Source organism: Lycium barbarum, chromosome 2 (genome assembly GCF_019175385.1).
Source record: "Lycium barbarum isolate Lr01 chromosome 2, ASM1917538v2, whole genome shotgun sequence".
NCBI lineage: Eukaryota > Viridiplantae > Streptophyta > Magnoliopsida > Solanales > Solanaceae > Lycium > Lycium barbarum.
The window spans coordinates 3964839-3985314 of record NC_083338.1 but is presented as its reverse complement, the minus strand read 5'-3'; the positions used below and the strand labels follow the sequence as shown (position 1 = coordinate 3985314).

General features: G+C 34.7%; 8 non-coding genes across 8 annotated transcripts; all 8 read right to left on the bottom strand.

The window, feature by feature from the left end:
* Positions 1-1067: 1067 nt before the first annotated feature.
* On the bottom strand, positions 1068-1184 carry LOC132629489 (U5 spliceosomal RNA). The gene has a single exon (XR_009578265.1). It is a non-coding gene; the product is annotated as a U5 spliceosomal RNA (small nuclear RNA).
* Positions 1185-2579: 1395 nt separating this feature from the next.
* Positions 2580-2740, bottom strand: LOC132629475 (U1 spliceosomal RNA). The gene has a single exon (XR_009578254.1). It is a non-coding gene; the product is annotated as a U1 spliceosomal RNA (small nuclear RNA).
* Positions 2741-3530: 790 nt separating this feature from the next.
* LOC132629493 (U5 spliceosomal RNA) lies at positions 3531-3647 on the bottom strand. The gene has a single exon (XR_009578269.1). It is a non-coding gene; the product is annotated as a U5 spliceosomal RNA (small nuclear RNA).
* Positions 3648-4857: 1210 nt separating this feature from the next.
* On the bottom strand, positions 4858-5018 carry LOC132629472 (U1 spliceosomal RNA). The gene has a single exon (XR_009578251.1). It is a non-coding gene; the product is annotated as a U1 spliceosomal RNA (small nuclear RNA).
* Positions 5019-12340: 7322 nt separating this feature from the next.
* On the bottom strand, positions 12341-12458 carry LOC132629485 (U5 spliceosomal RNA). The gene has a single exon (XR_009578263.1). It is a non-coding gene; the product is annotated as a U5 spliceosomal RNA (small nuclear RNA).
* Positions 12459-14971: 2513 nt separating this feature from the next.
* LOC132629492 (U5 spliceosomal RNA) lies at positions 14972-15088 on the bottom strand. Its single transcript, XR_009578268.1, has one exon. It is a non-coding gene; the product is annotated as a U5 spliceosomal RNA (small nuclear RNA).
* A 2063-nt stretch (positions 15089-17151) lies between these two features.
* LOC132629466 (U1 spliceosomal RNA) lies at positions 17152-17312 on the bottom strand. The gene has a single exon (XR_009578246.1). It is a non-coding gene; the product is annotated as a U1 spliceosomal RNA (small nuclear RNA).
* Positions 17313-18008: 696 nt separating this feature from the next.
* Positions 18009-18125, bottom strand: LOC132629491 (U5 spliceosomal RNA). Its single transcript, XR_009578267.1, has one exon. It is a non-coding gene; the product is annotated as a U5 spliceosomal RNA (small nuclear RNA).
* Positions 18126-20476: the final 2351 nt, after the last annotated feature.

Below are 20476 nucleotides of genomic sequence, written 5' to 3'. Positions count from 1 at the left end.
AAACTAAAAAAAAAAAAGATGCACAAATTAAAAAAAAAATCAATATTTAAGTCTTTGACCTTTTTGTCAACAACAACGACATATTCAGTGAAATCTCACAACGTGGGGTCAGGAAAGAATAGAGTGTAACATACCTTATTAACACCTTGAGAGGTAGAAATATTATTTACGACATACCCTGGATACAAGAAACAATAATTAGAATTTTTACTTTATACTACATAATGTTTGCGCACGTTCCTACTTTTGGTTATTAAGGAAAGAGGGATTTGCGGGTAGAAAGAAAAATAGCATACTAACAAAAAGGAAAATAAACTGTTTTAGTCTCTTTAAGTTATTGTCTTGTTTATTTTGATCCTCTTCTTATTGGACCGAAGTATATTTAACCTTCTTAAAATAAAATATGTTATTTAGTCCTTAAACCTACTTTGAAGTTGCCAGTTTTTAATTTATTTTGGTGGGAAAAAAAGATTTTTTTTTTTGCAAGAAACTGAATAACAAAGGAAAAAAAAAAAATCAAAGGAATTTCCTTGAACTTCTTTTTCACGTTTCGTTTCTTTAAATCTACAAAATAGTTTGGAATATAACACTCAGAGTTTAATAAAGAAATAAATTATAAGCAACAAATAGAACACCAATTTTTTAGTTGCTAATTTGAAGCACTTACTGATATTTATAACACTTTAATCACCTCATTTTTGCAGTTGCTTTACGACTTCGTCACTTGTTCTTGTTATCAAGGTTTCTCAGCTAAAAGGAGACTCTCATAACCAGTTGGTACATTCGAGTAAGGGAAAAGGTTAAAAAATGCCTCTCTATTTTGAAAAAAAGGCTAAAAATATCCTTCGTTATAAATTTAGGTAAAAAATATCCATCCTGTCATTAAAGTTTTCATATATACCCCTATCTTAACGGAAATTCCAAATCTCCCAAAAATAACCCGATTTCATTTTTAAACTCACTCGATTTAAACTCGACCCAACTACATAAAAAATTTACATGCGACCAACTTGTTCCCGAGTTGTAAAGAACACAAAAATAAAATGTTGAAACTACGAATTGTTGGAGGTACTCAATTAAGAGAACCCCTCCAAAAATAGGCGTATGCCACTAATTGCAGCGCACACACGGTATTCTTTAGTAAAAGGCGAAAGAATAGTTCGCTTTGTGCTCACTGCGTGGCTGCGTGAGCTTTGTTGTTTAGGAGTGCTGCCCTTTTGTATTCAGACAGACTTTGAATTTACTCACTATTTATTGATGTGGTACTCGTCTCACTTACTTTTTTAGTATTGCTCTGCTTATTCTTCTTCTTCTTCACCAATCCTTCAAATATCTATTTGATCGAAACGACTTAAGTGACTTAAGGTGTCCTGTATACTTTCTCGTTTGATTAATCTAAGATATGGTTTCCTTTCATTTTCTTGGTGATTCCGAGGAAGTATATGCGCACATGGTGATCGAAGAAATGTAGCATATGATGATTTGGGAATGAGCATCTTGAACAGCTGAATTCGAATGCAGGTTCAGTGTTCAAGTGTATAGTGAAGGATCGAACTGGCAGAAGCATAAAAACAAAGTAGTTGCCAGTTATTTAAATTGCATCTTTTATGGTTACTTTAGGCGAGGGTCTATCGCAAACAGCTTCTCTACCTCATACAGGTAGGGGTAAGGTTTGCGTACATTCTACCCTCCCAGACCCACTTGTGAGATCACACTGGGCTTTTTGTTGTTGTGTTTGTTATGGTTACTTTAAGTTTGCCTTATAATTGCATCGAGTACAATGAGTAGTGTGAGTAGCCTAAGACCACCAGCTAAGATTTAGATATCCATATATATTGATGGAACCTTATTGCGCAGAAAGCAGATAAAATGTACGATAAAGGTTATGTTTTTGGAATGACCTTCTAATCTTCAACCAGATTAAAAGGTTAGGTTTTTGGAATGACCTTCTAATCTTCAACCAGATTAAAGTCTTACTTTTTTTCTTTTTTTTCTTTTGGCCAAATCCATCGACAAACACCTGTGGTCGTCCACTTCTTTCAATTGAACACCTAAAGTGACCCTTTTCCATTTAGACACTTTAGGTGGGCCATTCTTTTTCCATTTAGACACTTTAGGTGGATCTATAATGTAACTTATGAGTTCACGTGAACCCAATATCTTTTATCCATACCTAGGGTCTGTATATATATGTCTATTACTAATATATCGCTGTGAACTTAGTATTGTAAATTACCCGGAGATCTTTTATTGGAACCCCAAATTTTTAAATCCTGAACCCGCACTTTGCCTTCATATGGTTGGCATTTAACGAAGTGGACATTGAACAACACAAAATGTTGAAACAGTGGTGGAGGAACCACAGACAGATTTCCCAAAGTTATCATTTTTTTTGTCCATGCAAATAGTGAATGATCCACTATGTTGGTTCAGTTCAGTACTGATTTTCATGGTCAAATAAACATGAAAGTTTAGAGTCCCAAACAAGGTTGTTAATTGAATTCCAAGTTTAACAACAATCCAGAATTCAAACACCTAGTATAAAGTAACCAAATAAAAATATTTTGTTTAAGAATTGGGTAGGGGCTGCGCGAACGCAAGCCCCCGCTGCCACAAATTATGACATAGGCTCGACCACTTGGGCCGACCTTAAGCGGGCACCCCTCCAAGGTGCAATGGAGGTCACCAACCTGGGCCATGGGTCTTATTGATCGCCCATTTACCCCGTCCAGGTAAGTATGTTTCTTGCTGCTCCTTGCTATTGTTTTATATCCATTCAGATCCTTGTTTTCTTTTGTGTCAGCCGATGAAGCACATTTTTCCCTTGATTTTTGGTTTTTCATTCATAGCATGCTAATAGACAACAAACAATCAGCTCTTTCAAAAGAAAGTACCGTACTCTTGGGAAAGTTAAAAAATAAAATAAAAATTCCTTCTGACTCATAGTATGAAGAAATCATGTAATCCAAAGTCAGTGACAAAGTCAAGTGTCTAGTTCCACTTGGATTAAAGGTGTTGTGCAGAACGTGATGTTTAGAATAATGCCAAAAAAACGTATGATTAATACAAAGATACTGAACTCATAGGGTGCACTCCTACTGGATAGTATGATGTTTTGCTTTTCGAATTTATTCATAATCAACACAACAGAAAGGATCAATCTAAAACAACAGATCAATAGCTGACGTTATTTGTGGTGAATTGAATTAATTTTCACTAAGAAGATTCAAAATATAAAGTAAAAACATAAAAAAACCAAAAAGATTCGACATCGTATTATATATGGATAAAACATAACTTCTCGGCAGAAGTACATGAAAGTTCGTATGAAAACACAAAAAGGAAAAAGGAAAGTTGGCGCGATAAGAGGAAAAAGTTTTTGCCTTCTTCTACGACAAATGACTGCTAGAAATACTCTCTATCGTGTTTTTGCATTTTTTTTGTTTAGCAGCTTGAGTCTTGATCATATCAGAATACTGAAAAATACTAAACGATACATGTAAAAAATATTGAAACTAGAATTGTTGGGGGTAGTCTAAAGAAGAGAACCCCTCCAAAAATTAGCGTATGCCACTGATTGCAGCGCGTACACGGTGTTCTTTAGTAAAAGGCGAAAGAATAGTTCGCTTTGTGCTCACTGCGTGGCTGCGTGAGCTTCACAGCTTACTTATGTTGTCGTCTTATATTGTGACAAAGTTTGTATTTACTCATTGTTTATGGATGTGGTACTTGCGGCACTCCTTTAAAATATTGCTCTCTTCTGTTCTGCTTCTTCACCAGTCAGTCCTTCAATATCTATATGAATGTTCTTTTAAATTGAAGCGACTTAAGCTGTCTCTGTAAATTCTCGTTCGATTAATTTAAGATGTGATTTTGCTTTAGTTTCTTCGTGATTATGAGGAAATATATGCTAAGAAGGTGATCGATAAAATGTCGCATGAAATGTTTTGGACTGAATTTCTTGAATAGCTGAATTCCTACGGAGGTTGTGTTTTTAAGTGTTTAGTGAAGGACCCAATAGGCGGAAGCAGAAAACAAAAGCAGTTGCCGTTTGTTTAAATTGCATCTTTTATGGTTACTTTAAGTTGCCGTTTATGCTTCTATTGAGCCGAGGGTCTCTCGAAAACAGCCATCCTACCTTGGTAGGAGTAAGGTCTGCGTACATTATACCCTCCCCAGACCCCAAGATGTGGGATTTCACTGGGCTGTTGTTGTTGTTGTTATGGTTACTTTAAGTTGGCCTTATAATCTTTGTTGATCGGACTCACAAAAAATGTTGTCGTACGCGTGTCGGATCCTTCAAAAATGCAAATGCACTACTTTTGAAAAATCCGACACAAACCCTTCGGACATTTTTAAGAGTCTGAGCGACATAGCTTATAATCACATTGAATAGCGTGAGGAACCTAGTACATCTGATCAGCTAAGATTTTTATACCCAAAGAAAGTTGAGTGGTTCACTCCCTAGAAGAAAGTCAATGAGGAATTAACCTTTGCCTTCTGAATGACATGAGAAAAGCTTTCTCAAAATTAACAAAATTGAGCCACTTGCTAAAGAATGTGGAGTTAGTACCGGTTTTCATGGTCCAATGGTGAACTAAACAGTTTATTTGAATTGAACTTTCAGTCAAAAACAAGGTAGCTTTAGACTAAGTTATTCACCCTCACACATAAAAATTGGAAGGAAGAGAAAAAATGAGGCATAACACTAATTAATATACATATCACCCTTTAGAAGCAAATACACCAATAAAAGCATGACCAAATTTTTATTGAAACCCATGTTTAACAACGAATACATATTTTAGACAGCAAGTATAAGTAACCAAAGCCAAGAAATATTTTATTATGAATTGGGTAGGGGCCGCGCGAACGCAGGCCCCTGTTGCCACAAATTATGACGTAGGCTCGACCACTTGAGCCGACCTTAGGCGAGCACCCTTCCAGAGTGCAATGGAAGTCACCAACCTAGGCCATAGGCCTTATTGATCACCCATTGACCCCGTCCAGGTAAGTATGTTTTGTGTGGCTCCTTCCTATTGTTTTATATCCCCCCATATACTTGTTTAATTTTGTGCAGCTGATGTGGGATATTTTATCCTGGATTTGTTTTTCCATTTATTGCACCACATAGACCTTTTCATCAGCTCTTCAAAGAAAAATACCACTCTTTGGAAACTGACAAAAATAAAATAAAATTCCTTCTGAATCATAATATGAGCAAATCATGTAATCCAATTTTAGTGACAAAGTCAAGTGTCTAGTTCCACTTGGATTAATAGTGCTGTGCAGAACCTGATGTCAACAGTAATGCCAAAAACGTATGATTTACTGCAATGTTGCTGAACTTATAATATGCTCTCCTACGGGCCACTGGGTAATCTGATATTTTGCCTTATGAAATTATTCATAATTAGGACAACAAAAATTGATCAATCTAAACAATGGGTTTAGTAGCTGACTTGTTTGGATGGTTGTTACCCCCTGTTTGGATCGTTGTTTCCCGTGGTTCAATTAATGTACAGTATGGTATGGTATGGTATGGTATTGTATTGTATTGTACTGTATTAATAAATACAACGTTTGGATGGACTTTATCGTTTCTTGTGGTTTAATAACATTTTTATTGTTTAATTTGATTGTATGATATTGTATAATAACATGAAGTTTACTAAAATACCATTAACCCTTAATTACAAACTAGTTTATATTATATTATATATATATATATATATATATATATATTAATGAAACTAAGATAAAGAATAAAATAGGACTTTAAAAAATAAATAGGTGGTGGGTGGAGTTAGGGGTGGGAGTGGGAGGTTGTGGGTTAGGGGTGGGGGTGGGTGGTTGTGGGTTGGTGGTGGGTGGGGAGTGAGTGATGGTGTGGTGGGTGTGGGGGTGGGATGGTGGTGGTGGGTAGCAGAGGGTGGTGGGCGTGGGGGTGAGTGTGGTGGTGGGATGGTGGGGGTGGGTGACAGATATTGGGGGTTGGTGGGGTGGTAAGGGTGGGGGTGGAGTTGGTTTGGGTGTGATGGAGGTGGGTGCGGGTATAATGGGGAAATAAAATAAGTAACCATGCAAAAATCATCAAATCCGTAGTTACAAAATTTAAGCTTTTTCATGGTTATATAACCACGGGATTATAACGGGTTTACAACACCATACAACATAATTTTAAGAATAACGGAAACAAACATGGTTTCATAGGAAACAATACATTAATGAACCACGGAAAACAACCATCCAAACAGGGGGTTATGATTTCAAAATATATTGTTTTGTACCATGTATAACATAAGCTTTACGCTCCTATTCTATGACTTGAGTTGAAATATAGGTAAATTTCACTGGTGGTCATCCAACGTTGAGTTTATTCCATAAAATAGCTTTTATTTTTTGTTACATAAAAGTCATTCAATTTTAAAGTTTATCACACACAAATTACTTTTCTATATTTATCACAGAAATGTTACTTATCCAACTTTAAAGTTTATCACACAAAAGTCATTTTTCTGTTATTACTATTTTTTGCATATAAAAGTCATGCAACTTTGTCCAAGTTAACTAAAGAGAAAATCTTATATGGATTCTTATATCTTATACAGAAAATATGGCATGATATTCCAAAATTTATCCGTGTTGAATACTTATACCAAATCAATAGATGCATAACATATGTTTAAATATACATAACTATCAACTAGCATATTAGATAGTGTTTTGATGAAATTTTCGCCAATTGATGAAATATACACAACTATCAACTAGAAATCCAAAATGCACAAGCAGGAAAGAATGATTCTTTTGGTTATATATAAACTATGGGATCCTTGTCATACAGGACAATTCTAGTGAGGGCAAAGGCAATTAAAAGATTTAAAGGTCACCTGCTCAAGTTCCATATTCACCTAATGTAAATTCTAATTCTGCCAATGATTGGTGCATATAACTTAAATGTTGAGATAAACGCAAAAGAAAATGATTTTTTTAGCCATAAGTGAGAGAAGTCCTTTTTTTTTTTTTTTTTTGGCGATTCTTTTTTATTTATCAGACAGTATTTTTACTGACACTCAGATATAGAAAACATCACTTATTCTTGTAGAAATAATTTATCTACCATACCAAACAAACTATTTCCATTTGATTTTTTAACCTTCAAGTTCAACTAAAAAAACACAAAATTGATTTATCTTTCATCCCTGCAAAAAACATTCTGTAATTTTACCTCCCATAAAAAGGATTTTCTTACTGTATCTATCTACATTCTACATTATTATAAAAGCATGAATATAAAAGTTGATTGACCAAAACTGGATGCTAATTATGACAAAATATTTACCCGATTTAGCCAATCTTTTTTTAATTACCCGCCATAGCTATTTGTTTCCTCTTCAATTTTTTTCCTTCCTCCCATTACACTATATGATTTTTTTTCCCCATTTTACAGCTACGGCTATGTTCTTGTTTCTCCATTTACTTTGTTCTTGCTAGATGCAGTCCATTTCTGGTGCGGTGTTTGCATATGAGGCTAGATGCATCCTTTACAAAATAATCGCAGCATCCTTTACAAAATATACAAACCATAAAGATTAATTAAATTAAGTAACCAAATTAATCATGTTGGGCCCCCGTTCATCGCACGGGCGTAACTTGCTAGTATATATTAGAAATGACAGTTGTTTGGACGAACAGTGCTGTTATTTTATATTATACTCTTATTCTTTATTTGAAATATTATATTATTTGTCTTATATGAAATATAATATATTTTTAATTTATTACAGTTTATGACGTAGCTATTTCAACTTGTCCTGTTAATATCTAGCAATATATTAAACTACAACCCTAAAGTAACACATTCAAATTTTTTTAGCATTTTAATTTTTAAATCTCAGCTACAGATTTAAAAATTTCATCTATTGGTTCTAATTCATTCATTTAGATTGCATGCTTAATTTGTACCGGCTATGTTAGATTGAGATATAAAATTTAAATTTGATTAAATAAATTTGATGAGTTACATATGTCAATTGTCGAAAATTACGAACCTCGAATGACAACACGACAATTTTGAGATGTTCAAGTACAATAACAAATGTATATTTTGATAAAAATTACCAACACAACTAGAAACTCTCGAAACTAGATTTGGGGGTGATTGACCCTTATAGATCCACCAACTGCAGCACGTTTTATGCACGCTGCCAGACTACATTACTTGTCGCAGTTAGACTTGCAAAAGTCAGACGTGTGCCTCCATTTTATATCAAGAAAGAGTTTGTATTTATTCATTATTTATCGATGTGGTACTCACCTTCACCCCTTTTCAGTATTGCTCACTAAATTTCTCTTTAGCTTCTTCGCCAGTCCTTCATCTTATATGATCGAAAATCAGCTTGTTTTTCAAACAGAAACAACTTAAGCTGGTCCTGTATACTTTCTCGTCTTATTAATCTAAGATTTGATTTCGCTTCGGTTTCGTTGTGAATATAAGGAAATATATGCTCACAAGCTAATCTATGAAATGACCCATAGGATGTTTTTGACTAAGCATCTTGAATGCTCCCTCTGTCACAAAATATTTGTCGCGTTTCGCTTCTCGAAAGTCGAACTACATGAATTTTAACTAGCATATTAAGATTTATTTTTTCACCATATTGATATGAGAAGAATTGCAACTTATAGTACTTCGGTATTGCTTTTCTAGAGTAATATCTACATTTTAAAATACTAAATTAATCTAATCTAATTTAGCATCAAAGATAAGTGACAAGGTTTTTCGGGACAGAGAGTAGTTGATGGGTTTGATCAGACTCGTCAATTCCACAGTTGAGGGAGAAGTTCCATAAGTCAACTAAATATAGATAGAAGGGAGATGTTCTTTAGGGGTCAGAACGGTATTAAGTACGTTCTGAAAAAATAATGCCACCTTTAGATCATCACTCTATAGCATGTTTCCTTTTAATATTTTCTTGCATTTTATTATTGACAAAAACAACGCCGCCTTTAGATCATCACTCTATAGCATGCCGCCCTATGATCATCACTCGGGATATATTATTTATACATATTAATTAAATGACTACAAATACAGGGTTTGAGCCAAAGTTATTAAGTTTTGGCGCCGAATCCGTAACTTCTGTTGTGGTTGCGCCCCTGGCAAGCTATCAGACATCAGGGACACTCGACAAATCCTCTATTCATGTTCCAATTCTTCCATCGTTACTGTCTGAATTTTCTGGACAAAAAACTCTGTTCAGTAGGCAAATTAGATGCATTGCATATGATCTAACATTTGAAAGGTTTTGCAGATGCTGGTTTGGACGGATAATACTAAGTCGACATTCATACTGGTTCGAACCGGTAAAGAGACGGTATGAAGTCTCAGAACATGAACTGAGTCTTGAGTCTGCGTCGGCCTTCATATGGCTGCCACATAAGGGTATGAAGTCCTAGAAAAAGTTGAAACACAACAGTAAAAACACAGTCGGATTTCTCCAAGTTCACAAATTTTTTTCCGCAGGTATTAACACTATAAAAAGACAGCATATATTGTTAAATGTTTAAATTGTTGAAACAAGACTTGGTGGGTCATTGACCCTTGCCACACCGCGCAGCTGGGTGAGCCGTCGCAGTGTGGACTGGAATTCAACTGCTTACTTGTGCTTCCATTTTATATCGAGACAGAGTTTGTATAAATTCATTATTTATCGATGTGGTACTCACTTCACTCCTTTTCAGCATTGCTCACTAAATTTCTCTTTACCTTCTTGACCAATCCTTCTTTATCTATATGACCAAAAATCGGCTTGTTTTTCAAATTGAAACAACTTAACCTGGTCCTGTATACTTTCTCGTCTGATTAATCTAAGATTGGTTTTCGCTTCGATTTCGTGTCGAGTCTGAAGAAATGTATGCTCACGAGCGAATCAATGAAATGTCCCATAGGATTTTTTGACTAAGCATCTTGACTGCTCCCTCCTTCACAAAATATATGTCGCGTTTCGGTTCTGAAAAGTCGAACTACATGAATTTTTTGACCAATATATTAAGATTTATCTTTTCACCATATTCATATGAGTAGAATAGCCCACTTTGTGGGATAGTGCTGGCCGCTGTACAAAGAAAACCGATAAACCGCACCAAACGAACAAACCGAACCAAACCGGAAAAGAAAACCCGAGTGGTGGTTTGGTTTGGTGTTGGATAAAAAACTCGATCATAATAGGTTTGGTTTGGTTTTAACTAAAAAAAGTCAAACCGAGACCAAAGCAGTCTGATTATATATATATACAATTTATAAATATGTGTATAACTTTATCAATGCTAAGCGTTGATTAGTCAGCTTCGTCCGTGATGCAATCCGTTTAAGAATTGGTACCACATTAAAACAATTCAGACAATAAACAAAACTAGTAGACTAAGGGTAGATAGTTAGCTCATCCAATCTTTTTGTGAGTGTTGTCCACTGGAAACCTCTAACAAACACCTCTTGTATGATCCTCCTTGTAAGTATTTGTGTTGTATAGTTAATTCTTAATGCTAAGTTTGAGTTATAATCTTTTTGTTCATTTAGCGATAGGCTTTTTAAGTAAGTGTTTAAAAGCTAACTAAAACTCATTTTACGGAACAATATTGAAGTTGTTTGTTACTACATTCTGTTTGATTGTTATAGTTATACATCACACGCATGTTCTATACTTATTTGATTCAATTGTTATGAATTTTTTATTAAGTGAGTCAATGAATCACCACACATTTTTCATTTTACATATTTAGAAATAGAAGGGTAAGATGCTTATTTTTGGTCAAGCAAATGCTATTATAAGATGCTTCGTATCGAACCAAAAAAAAAAAAGGAAAAAACCTGACTAACCCAAAAAATCCGAGAAAAACCGAGAGCAAAAAACCCAACTTTTGTTGGTTTGGTTCGGTTTGGTTTGGTTTGGTTTATCGATTTAAAAATCCGATACAATTGGTTTGGTTTGGTTTGGTATTTGAAAAATTCGAACCAACCCGGTCCATGTACACCCCTAGGATTGTTGGGTATGATGTTGTTGATATGAGGAAAATTGAAACTTATGGTACTTCTGTATAGCATTCTAATATCCAAATTTTAAAATATTGAATTATTCTAATTTAATTTAGTTACAAACACAAGTGACAAGATTTTTCGGGACGGAGAGAGTAGTTGATGGATTTGATCAGATTCGTTAGTTCCGTAGTTGGGGGAGAAGTTCCATAAGTCAACTAAAGATAGACAAAAGGGAGATGCTCATAAGGGGTCGGAGCGGTATTAAGTACGTTCCTAAAAAAAAGGCTGCCTTTAGATGCTCATTCTATAGCATGTTTCCTTCTAAAATTTTCTTGCATATTATTATTGACAAAAGTCTGATTATCTCTTAATTCAAGAATTGCTAGTTAACTCCCTGATGATCATCACTCGGGATATATTATTTATAAATACTAGTTTTCAACACGTACGTTGCAAGTGTATTCCTGATTATTTAGTACTCACTCCGGATAGTGTCTAATTAGGACAGTTTAGTTAAATTACCTATTTTTTGTAGCAGTTAGTATCTTAAAGATTTTGCAAATGGCTAATTTTTTATCCGGAGGCAGTAGTAAATAGCAACATAAGATTATTAAAGCATGTATTGAGTAACTAGTAAGAACTCTAAGAAGAAGGAAAAATGCAGCCACAATTTTCTCTGTGGTTTTCACCAGAAGATACATACAGCTGCCAGTAAAGTTTTTTTTTTAAAAAAAAAAAAAAATTGTTTTTATTATATAGGGGGTAGGGGAAGGGGAAATGGGCAAGGAGATTACAATGTGGGGATTCAAACCCTCACCAACAAGATGAAAATTTAGGTAATTAACCAACCGAGCTACTAGATCCTCACGCTAGTAAAGTTGACATGCTCTTTCTTTGAATATTATTGACAAATTTCTTGTGAATTGCTGATCAAAAAAGGAATAAATTTTGCCTTAAATAATACTCACTTTAATGTTAAAACGTTACATCTTGCTATAAAATCACCTAATTAGTAGAATGTATATAACGAAAGGAAATCACATAACAACTGAAGAAACTACTGCTCTCCCAAGGCACTGTATATATCCCCTGGCCCAATAGCTTCGTCAGCCTTTGTCCAAATAACTGGCCCATAAACAGTACACGACCTATCCCAGTTCTGTAGAAAAATATAAGAGTGTTTGTGCATATTGAAGCAAAAACAAAAATGAGGCCTTAACTTGAATTTTGCTAAATATCAGAATAACAAACATCCCCGAATGACATATGTAAGACAATGTTGAAACTAGAATTGATGGGGGTACTCTAAAGAAGAGAACCCCTCCAAAAATTGGCATATGCCACTAATTGCAGCGCGCACACGGTATTCTTTAGTAAAAGGCGAAAGAATAGTTCGCTTTGTGCTCACTGCGTGGCTGCGTAAGTTTTGAAGCTTACTTATGCAGTTCTTTTATATTGAGGCAAAGTTGTATTTACTCGTTATTTATCGATGTGGAACTCTGCCTTACTCCTTTTTAAGTATTGCTCGCTCTGCTTCTTCACCAGTCCTTCAAATATCGTTTGATCGAAAATCAACATGTTTTCTAAATAAAAACGACATAAGCTGTCCTCTATACTTTCTTCTTTGATTTGGCATGAGCTTTGGTGATCTGAAGAAATGCATGCTCATAAGCTGATTGATGAAATGTCCCACTGGATGTTTTGGAGTGAGCATCTTGAATTTCCTAAGCAGTTTTGGTCTTTAAGTCTGTGTACACCCACCCTCCTCTCCCTATCCCACTTGTGAAATTATACTTGATATGTTGTTGTTTTTTTAAGTGTACTAATGAAGGACCCAATTGGCAGAAGAAGAAAACAAAGCAATTGACGGTTGTTTAAATTGCATTTATTTTACGTTATTTAAACTGGCCTTTAATTCAAGATATTTTGTTCCACCACGGAAAATTTGAAAATTATTTGATTCTTGTCTTTCTCTCTAAAAATGTTATCGTACTCATGTCGGATCTTCCAGAAATACACTACTAAAATGTGTTACTTATGGAGGGTCCGACACGTACGCAATATTTTTTAAGAATTCGAGCAAACATAGCTTATAATGGTGTCGAGTAGCGTGAGGAACCTTGTAACTCGAGCTAAGATTTTGATACCCAAATAAAGTGGAGTGATGGGGTTTTATTTCTCCCCTGAAGAAGTCAAATGAGAGCCTCTGCATTCTGAATGGCATGAGAAAACTTTCTCAAAATTAACAAAATTGAGCTACTTGCTAAAGAATGTGGAGTTAGTACTGGTTTTCATATTCATGGTGAAGTAAACAGTAACCGAACCTCCGAATAAGCATGCCCTGTCAAATCAGCTGGTATGGCTGGCTATAGCAAGCAACCTCTTTATAGTTCCCGAAGTCGTGTTTGGAAATGAATTTTCAGTCAAAACAAGGTAGTTTTAGACTTAAGTTATTCACCCTCACACATAAATATTGGAAGGAAGAGAAACAGTGAGGCAAAAACAATGATATACCATTAGATGCTGTCAAAACAAGGTAGTTTTAGACTTAAGTTATTCACCTTCACACATAAATATTGGAAGGAAGAGAAATAGTGAGGCAAAAACAATGATATACCATCACTCTTCAGATGCAAATAAACCAATATAAACATGTCCAGTTTTTAATTGAATCCCATGTTTAACAACGAATCAAAATTTCAGACAGCAAGTATAGGTAACGAAAAATAATGAAATTTGTTCAAGAATTGGGTGGGCGCCACGCAAACGCAGGCCCCCGCTGCCACGACCACCAGGGCTGACCTTAGGCGGGCACCCCTTCAAAGTGCAATGAAGGTCACCAACCTAGGCGGGCACCCCTTCAAAGTTTGGGTGCACTTCGACTAATTCTACGAGGTACCCTGCTATGTCTCACCAACAGACCTTTTCAGCTCTCTTTAAAAAAACGTCATAGCCTTAGGAATATTTAGCATAAAATTTCTTCTGAATCCTAGTATGAGCAAATTATGTCATCCCATTTTAGTGACAACGTCAAGTATCTATAGTTCCACGGGGATTAAAGGTGTGGTGTAGAACCTGATGTTAACAATAATGCCAAAAAGAAACGTATTATTAAGAGCCCGTTTGGCTTAGCTTATAAGTTGCTGAAACTGTTTTCAGCTTTTTTGAGTGTTTGGCTGGCCATATTATAAGTCATTTTGTGCTTAAAATAAGCCCAAAAAAATAAGTTGGCCCGTTTGGCTTAGCTTTAAAAAAGTAGCTTATAAGCTGTTTTTTTAAGCCCATCCAAAAAGGCTCTAAGAGCCCGTTTGGATTGGCTTAGTTTTCAGTTTTTTTGAGTGTTTGGCTGGCCAGCTTAAAATAAGCTCAAAAAAATAATTGAGCCCGTTTGACTTAGCTTATCTAAAGCAGCTTATAAGCTGCTTAAAATAAGCCCATCCAAACCGTCTCTAAGCCAAAAATACTGAACTTATAATGTCCACTCCTACTGGGTTATTTTGCTTTTTGAACTTTTTCATAATTAACACAAGAAAAATGACAATCTAAACCATAGGTCAGCTGACACTTCGGTGGCAAACAAAATTTTCACTAAAAAGATTAATAGTAATATAAAGAAGTAAGCACGTGAAAAAAGTAAAGAGATTTAACACCTTCTATATATAATGATATACATAAAACATAAGTGACTATTTATCATTTTCTCCGTATAAATACATGAAAGTTTGTATGGAAGCACAAAAATGGAGGAGGAAAGTTTGCACGATAAGAGGCAAAAGTTTTGCCTTTTTGTACAATAAAATGACTGGTAGAAATTATCTCTGCCATGTCTTTAATACTTTTTGTTTCGCAACGTGAATTTTGATCATATGAGAATACAAGAAACATCACTAAAAGACAAATGTAAACAATGTTGAAATTAGAATTGTTGGGGTTACTCAAAGAAGAGAACCCCTCCAAAAATTAGCGTATGCCACTAATTGCAGCACACACACGGTATTCTTTAGTAAAAGGCGAAAGAATAGTTCGCTTTGTGCCCACTGCATGGCTGCGTGAGTTCTGCATATGACTTGTGTGTCCGTTTTATATTGCGACAAAGTTTGTATTTACTTGTTACTTGTAGACGTGGTACTCGCTTCACTCCTTTTCCTTGCGTAGATCATCTGTTATTATATGTGGCCACTTATTGTGGAGGAATTTATCTGCAAGTAACATTAGAAATGTTTACACCTTGGACCAAATTATGCTTTGTGACGAGGATGCGTGATATTACATTTGTTTATGTTTTCTTATGGTAAAAAAAAAAAAACAAGTGAGATTTAGATATGTTGGAATACATTGTAAGCTTGTGAGTAGTACTTTGATTCCAACACATTCTTGACAGATTTGACTCTAATTCAAATGTAGTGAGATGGTCATTTGATGCATATATTGCCAGATGAGCCTTTACTTTCAATTTCAAATGACAATTGCTTCCTCCTGCTAGGCTGTACGAAGAAAACCGACAAGCCGCATCAAATCGATAATCTTAGTCAAACCGAGAAAAAAACCGGACTAGTTATTTAATTTGACTTGGTTTGATATTGAAAAAAACTCGACTATAATTTGTTTGGTTTGGTTTATACTAAAAAAAAATCAAATCAAACCAAACTAACCGACAACATATATAATATTTTTAAAATAATTTATATGTAAAAATATTTATTTGTAATGCGAATTTATAAATATTTCTTAAAATTTTTTCATAATTTTTGTCTTTTAACATATTATTTCAAGCTTGCACTTAGAATTTTGAGTGGTCCAATAACTTCTATAACCCATAGATGTTAGCAACTCAAATAAGTCAAACCAAAATCAAATCAATACCCATGATAGCAACTCAAATAAGTCGAACCAAAATCAAATCGATACCAATGCTAACAAAAGAAATTTAATTATATCTCTAGGAATGACAATAATGTTAGAATCTATTCTTTAGTTTTGTGTTGGTTTAGATAGTGAAAATACCTAACTTAATTTTATTTAATTTTTGTCATTACTTGTAAGCCGTACTTATTTTAGCATAACTTAGTATTTTTAGATTATGATCATTTTCATTATGACTAATTAATTAGCAATATTTATTTTATGCTATTTCATTATCCTTTTTGTTGAATATTTTCTCACAATGTCATCACTCATCACATTTTTTGTGTTATTTTCTTAAGAAACACCTTAATTGTATAGTTGTATCTTACTAGAGAAATCTTTGAAATAAAAGTTATATTGTATTTTATATGAAGACTTTTTCAGGAAAAAATCCAAGAAAACTGAAAAACCCGAGGTTAAAAAACCCGACTTATATTGGTGTGGTTTGGTTTATAGATTTTAAATCCGACACAATTAGTTTAATTTGGCATTTAAAAAATCTGAACCAACCCGGTTCATTTACAATCCTACCTACTGCTGCGAGGGCCAAAATTCTACTAGTAAACTAGCTAAAGAAATATATCCAACAAAACAAACATAGAGATCACCGAGTACCAATTTTCACGTTGAAAGCAGATAAAATGTACGACGAATGTTAGGTTCTTGGAATAACCTTCTAGGCTTCAGCCAGATTAAAGTTATATATTTTTCCTTGTGCAGTCTATTGATTTCCTTCTCTATTGCATCTAACATCCCCATCAAGAGAGAGTCTAATTGATAATCATTTGTGAAACCAATCCACTTGCTGGCAGAGTCATCAAAAGGCAACCCTTCATACATACGGAGGCAGATCTACAGTGTAATTTATGAATTCACGTGAACCCAATAATATCTATTCAGATCTTATATAGTCATATCTTAAGAAATACTGTGAGTTTAGCTATTATTGTGTATTAACATCGTGGCATTATCAAGTAAAAGTAAAGGAATCTGCCTCATATGGCTGTAATTTAAAGGAGTGACCATTGCACAAGACAAAATGTTTAAATAGTGGTTGAGCCACATCCGGATATCTGAAACTGGTCAAATAAAGGTAAACTTCCAGTCCAAAAAACATAATGCTGAACTGAATCCAAAGTTAAACAACAAACCCGGATTTCAAACACCAATTAACAAAAGCCAAGAAAATTTTACCTAAGAATTGGGTAGGGGCCGCGCGAACGCAGGCCCCCGCTGCCACAAATTATGACGTAGGCTCGACCACTTGGATCGACCTTAGGCAGGCACCCCTCCAAAGTGCAATGGAGGTCACAAACCTAGGCCATGGGTCTTATTGATCACCCATTGACCCCGTCCAGGTAAGTATGTTTCTTGTTGCTCCTTCCTATCATTTTATATTCATCAAAATCCTTGTTTCACTTTATGCAGCCGATGAGGGATATTTTACCCTTGATTTAGTTATTTTATTTCTTCATTTATAGCAAAGCCAGATAGACAACAAACAGATCTTTTCAGCTCCTCTTAAACGAAAAATGCTATATTCTTGGGCAAATCATGTAATCCAATCTCAGTGATAATATGAAACAACATTAACAACTTGTTTGGATAATCATTAGTTATAGTTTCATAATACTATAATTTCATAAGATGACCAAAAACTGTTAACTTTTGACAAACATAAAGGACCAACAATGTAGTAGCTGCAGAGAAGTCAGTTTTTGATTTAACATATTTTTGTCTTACGGAAAATGCAATTCCTACCATTAATTGTCTATGAAACTGTACGGTGCATATTTAAATGACTATATTGAATCTAGCCTCAAACACAAAGATACCATTTTTGTCATTTTCTCGGTAGAAACACATGAATGTTCATATGGAAACACAAGAAGGGAAATAGCAAAGTCCACACAATGAGGCAAAAGTTTCTCCTTCTGGCACGTAAAAATAGCTGGTAGAAATACTGCCATGTTTTTAATTACTGTTTGTTTCGCAGCATAAGTTTTGTTGAAACTTCCATTCAAAAAAACAATAAAGAACATTGACACTCGAATTGTTGGGGGTACTCCAAAGAAGAGAACCCCTCCAAAAATGGGTGTATGCCACTAATTGCAGAGCGCACACGGTATTCTTTAGTAAAAGGCGAAAGAATAGTTCGCTTTGTGCTCACTGCATGGCTGCGTGAGTTCTTCAGCTTACTTGAGTACTCTTTTTATATCGCGACAGAGTGTGTATTTACTCATTGTTTATTGATGTGGTACTCACTCTCCTTCAAAATATTGCTCTCTGCTTCTTCCCCTTCTTCACTAGTCAGTCCTTCAATATCTACATGAAAAATCAAACATATTTTTCAAATTGAAACGACTTAAGCTGTCCTGTATACTTTCTCGTTTGATTTAGCCTTAGTTTCTTGGTGAGTCGGAAGAAATATATGCTCATAAGTTGATCGATGGAATGTTGCATAGGATGTTTTGGACGGAGTATGTTTATAGCTGAATTCCGATACAGATTCGGTTTTTTAAGTGTATAGTGAAGGACACATTGGCAGAAGCAGAAAATAAATTAGTTGCTAGTTGTTAAATTGCATCTTTTATGTTTACTTCAAGTTGGCCTTACAAATGGCATTGAGTAGTGTAAAAAGCCTTATACCTCAAGCAGGGGCAGGACTACAGTATTTGGTATGGGTTTAGATGAAACCAGTAACTTTTGCTTAAGGCCTGTACTTGTATTAAGAAATTCATTAAATATGTATAGTATAAATATTTAATTGTAAATACAAGCTATGGATTAATGGCAAGTTCAGACACCATAAACTTCAAATCCTAGTTGTAACACCCCGCATCTTGGAACTAAGTTTAAGCTCATATCATTAGAAGTCTAGTGAAAACACTGTAGGTTTGAGCGTTTGCAAAAATGGTTGATAGGCTTATTTCGGGCAGCGATAACTCCTTGATCCATTGCGAATCTGGAAGAACCACCTTGATGAAAGTTGTAGCCCTATTGAATAGCTTTCCAACGGTATATTATGAGGATTAAACGGACATCTGTGCAAAGAGTTATGCCCATTTGAGTGAAGTCTGTTCGCTGGAAAAGTCGTCTGCGTTACGGTGACGTTACGGATCGTAACTCGTGTTACGGGCCGTAACAGTGAGCCGTAACACAGACGAAATTTCCAGAACCTCACTGGAAATTTCGTTCATGATACGGTCCCAGGATACGGTTCGTCCCTTGTGTTACGGGTCGTACCTTGTGTTACGGACCGTAACAGTGTACCGTAACACAGGGAGAATTTCCAGAAACTTTCTGGAAATTTTCGACAAGGTACGACGCCACGTTACGGTCCGGCCCTTGTGTTACGGGATCGTAACATGGGCGTGTTTTGGTCCGCAGTTGAGTTTCGGGTCACCTGACTTCGGGAGGCCATAATGAAGAGTCATACACGCGATTCGATATTGTACAAACTAAAATGATTACAGCATGTAAATAATTATAACTCGGCGAAGATTATAAATTGGGAATATTTGACATTTTTATGATTTGTGCGCATATAGTTTGAACAAGTAAGTTAATGTTGTTAGATATGAACTACATAGCTAATCAACTATAAACCAACTCAATTTCCTATATCATGCAAAATTATGTATCGGAGGAAAGTCGAACTTAGTATCATATTTATTAGTTTCTAATATTAATATTATTTTTTGTGCAAAAACATATTCGGCGCTTATTACCTCAATGATCGCAAATGGAATAAAAATTATGATGTGATATCCTTTTCAGTTGCTAATCTTAGTTTGACTGGGTACAAACGTTTAATTTAAAAAGTTTAAATTTTGTGATCTTAAACTAAAATTATACATAATGTACTAAAATGCATTTTAATCTTATGGTATTAAACATGTTATATTAAAATAAAAGGAAGGTCATATGAGATGTTGAAATTAAGAAGTTGCTAAATTAGGAAAGAGATATCTTTTCAAAGCACGTTAAAAAAGAAAGTAAGACAAACAAATTAAAATATAAAAAGTAATAATTTTCAAAAGGTATTAAGTAAGATTTAAATTAATATGCAATTACGATTTAATTAAACTAATCGAAAAAATTCTTAAAAATTATCATGTGATATTTGTTAGCAAAATCTTTAAAAAAATAAGCATCATACTAGTAAGCTATGCCCGTGCGATGCACGGAGCCCGAAATAATTAATTTGGTTACTCAATTTAATTAGTCTTTATGCTTTGTATATTTTGCAAAGGATACCGCGATTCTTCTTAGTGAGCCTCCATATTTTTTTCTTTTCGTCTTATTTTTCCCCTTAATTTCTCAATTGTTGTTAAATTTGTCTTATTTTGGTTATGTCTGTCTCTTTTTATATTTAGTAAGTTGACAATTCAAATATCCTACATGTCAAGTTTATAATCACAAGATTCAAAGGATATTTTATTATATTATGCACATTTTTTATTTAGAACCACAAGATAGTCTATCTTCATTTCTTAAACTCTGTGTATAGTCAAACGTAGACACTTA